The 3,729-nt window shown below is 33.5% G+C and overlaps 1 non-coding gene and 1 pseudogene across 1 annotated transcript; both read left to right on the forward strand.

Annotated features, from left to right (window-relative positions):
• Window positions 1-321: 321 nt before the first annotated feature.
• LOC124681678 lies at window positions 322-1,157 on the forward strand (annotated as a pseudogene).
• Window positions 1,158-3,656: 2,499 nt separating this feature from the next.
• TRNAT-UGU lies at window positions 3,657-3,729 on the forward strand. The gene has a single exon. It is a non-coding gene; the product is annotated as a tRNA-Thr (tRNA).

Here is a 3,729-nt window from a genome sequence, read left to right on the forward strand (position 1 = left end):
CTTATAATCATGGAATCAACTCGATCATCAGATTATAAGTTCATTCCATTTACATAGAAATCCCTACGTCCTTACATTCTATTTAGGATTAGGAATAGGTGTAATCAGATTAGGATTAGGAATAGGTGTAATCAGACCTGCTTTTGACATATCTATCCTATTCTTAGTTGGGTACCATATGCACCTCTTTGGGCTTCTATTGAATCGAGAAATTGGATTGTAGATCTTTCATCTTTTTGATTTTGATATCGATTTTGATACATATAAGGTGTCCTACGGATAATGCAAATCGAAGCTATTTTATGTCTGACTCAGGCCTATATGACCCCACAAACCGTACCGATGGACGGTCAGAATTTCTTTGAATATGTCCTTGAGTTTATTCGAGACTTGAGCAAAACTCAGATTGGAGAAGAATATGGTCCCTGGGTTCCATTTATTGGAACTATGTTCCTTTTTATTTTTGTTTCGAATTGGTCGGGTGCTCTTTTACCTTGGAAAATTATAGAGCTACCCCATGGGGAATTAGCAGCACCCACGAATGATATAAATACTACTGTTGCTTTAGCTTTACTCACGTCAGCAGCATATTTTTATGCGGGTCTTAGCAAAAAGGATTGAGCTATTTCGAGAAATATATTAAACCAACTCCAATCCTTTTACCAATTAACATACTAGAGGATTTCACAAAACCATTATCGCTTAGCTTTCGACTTTTTGGGAATATATTGGCGGATGAATTAGTTGTTGTTGTTCTTGTTTCTTTAGTCCCCTTAGTAGTCCCTATACCTGTCATGTTTCTTGGATTATTTACAAGCGGTATTCAAGCTCTTATTTTTGCAACATTAGCCGCAGCCTATATAGGTGAATCCATGGAGGGTCATCATTGAATTGACTAGTTTTAAAATAGTCTTTTTTTTTAGCTTAGCTCAATTCATGCACGGTTACGGACTTGGTTGCAAAAAAATAGTTAGAAATGCATATGAATATACAACCTAGAGTTGTAGGAGAGAGAATAGACTCTATTATGGAGTTGGCAAAATATGCAGTAAGGAGGGTGGAATCAGGCTAGATCTATACTATAATTATATATCCTTAATGTCTATAAGTGGAGTCATCTTTTGTGCGGGTTTCCGCTTTAAGGAATGATTTTAGAATCCGATTCATTCAATAGAAATAGAAAATGAAAAAAATATGAAAACAAATATAGAAGAAACAAATGTATATAGGGTATTATATATACCTAGGTTAGATTCATTATGTAATCCGATATATGGAATTCTCTTCTATATAGTTCAGACAATTCACATTATCATTTCAATTTGTACTTTTTGAGTTACTTCTCCACACTAGAGATAGAGCTTAGAAGTATACTTCTCCCTAATAGAGCTTATGAAGTAAGAATTTCTTGGTTGATTGTATCCTTAACCATTTCTTTTTTTTGACACGAGGAACTCACCATGAATCCACTAATTGCTGCTGCTTCTGTTATTGCTGCTGGATTGGCCGTAGGGCTTGCTTCTATTGGGCCTGGAGTTGGTCAAGGTACTGCTGCAGGACAAGCTGTAGAAGGTATTGCGAGACAGCCAGAAGCAGAAGGTAAAATACGAGGTACTTTATTGCTTAGTCTAGCTTTTATGGAAGCTTTAACAATTTATGGACTAGTTGTGGCACTAGCGCTTTTATTTGCGAACCCTTTTGTTTAATCCTAAAAAGTAAAATAAGCTCTTTCGATTAGATACTTTTTTCTTTTTTTAGTAAAATGGGTATTTGCTTCTGCAATTCCAATTATATCAATACTTTATTTTATTTACTCCTATTTATTACTTCTGGAATTCTCTATTTATTGGGACAGGCAATACCCCGCCCCAGGAGGGGCTCAGTTGAGTATGATTAATTTAGAAGATATGCTCGCCTTCTTCCTTCCCGTCCTTAGTTTAGGAAAGTAGAAAGTTTTTTTCCTTTTATTTTAGGAATTTTTGGAACATTTCAACAAAGAAGGTCTTTCTTTCACAGGTCAAACAAGACCTAAGACTTAATCTAAAAGAAATTACTAGATTGAATCTATTTGCATTAAAAAAACCGATCAAAAAAGGGCGAGCGAAGTAAGTGATCGAAAAACTTTGTTCTTTGTTCGTCCTATCTATAAGACTATAAGAGGAGAGCATATGAAAAATGTAACCCATTCTTTCGTTTTTTTAGCTCACTGGCCATCCGCTCGTTGGGTCTACAACGATCTTGGATGGGCTCCTAATAAGCTAATTTTCACTATTTTTGTTTGTAGTTTTCCAGTAATTCTAGATACATGTTTGAAATTTTGGGTATTTTTTTGTTTAAACCGTTTATCTCCTTCGCTTGTAGTCATTTATCATTCAATTAGTGAAGCATAAATTCATTCAATTTCCTGTTCCTGATATTAATCAAATTAGCAGCTTTCTTTAGAAAGAAAGCCCTTTTCCATTTTAGCAAAATTCTTTCTATTTCTACCTGCTTAAGGTATTCATCATTCTAGTACAACTGTTGCAGTAGAATGACAACAGACTCGTGTATAGGGAACTAATATTAGCTACCTATCTAATTTATTGTAGAAATTCAGGGATCCGCGATTGGACATGGAAAATAAAAATACTTTTTCTTGGGTAAAGGAACAGATGACTCGATCGATTTCCGTATCGATCATGATATACGTAATAACTCAGACATCCATTTCAAATGCATATCCCATTTTTGCGCAGCAGGGTTATGAAAACCCACGAGAAGCAACTGGACGAATTGTATGTGCCAATTGCCGAGCTCCAGTATAAAGATCGTCATTGGTGCGTAATCCTATTGTATACCACCACTGATAAACTCCAGAATAGGCGATATTAACTGGACCAGCAGCACCTCCTCGAGTAAAGGCTTCCACAGCGGGTTGACCAAAATGAGGATCCCAAATAGCATGAGCAATAGGTCTTACGTGTAAAGGATCCTGTATCCATGATTCAAAATAATAATATATATATGAAAGATATAATAAAGAGAAAATACAAATTTATTGGCATTTTCATTCGATCATTATCGACTTTATTTTGAGATATTTTTTTATTTATAACGCTTGATATTAATTCTTTTTTTTCTAATCAGAATTAGCAATTTTATTTGCTATGACTCTATGTTCTCCTTAGTTAAATAGGAATTCTCAAATTATTTACAAATAAAAAAATATCTCAAAATAAAGTCGATAATGATCGAATGAAAATGCCAATAAATTTGTATTTTCTCTTTATTATATCTTTCATATATATATTATTCTTTTCTATCTATTAGATTATTCGTCCGAGCCATATCAAATTGAAAATATCTGAAATCCAATTCCATTATAGAAATTGGAATCAAATCCATTCTATATAGAAAAATGCATTTGCTAATTAGAGAAATAAAAAAAAGTTCAATAAATTCTATAATTTTATTTAAAGATATCTTCTACTTAAGCATATCAAGCTAACTTTATCTGTAAGAAGTTTTAGTATTTTTTTTTATAAGTATTATTAAGTATAAGTCGAACTTTAAATTTCGAACTAGTTAATAGCTAAGATTAATAAATAAGATCTGAGATTTTACGGATTTCCTATACTATACCTATTTCTATTTGTTACACTATTTCTGCTATGTAAGCCCACTTAGCTCAGAGGTTAGAGCATCGCATTTGTAATGCGAGAGTCATCGGTTCAAATCCGATAGTCGGCT

This window comes from Lolium rigidum, unplaced genomic scaffold, assembly GCF_022539505.1.
Source record: "Lolium rigidum isolate FL_2022 unplaced genomic scaffold, APGP_CSIRO_Lrig_0.1 contig_52038_1, whole genome shotgun sequence".
Classification (NCBI taxonomy): Eukaryota; Viridiplantae; Streptophyta; class Magnoliopsida; order Poales; family Poaceae; genus Lolium; species Lolium rigidum.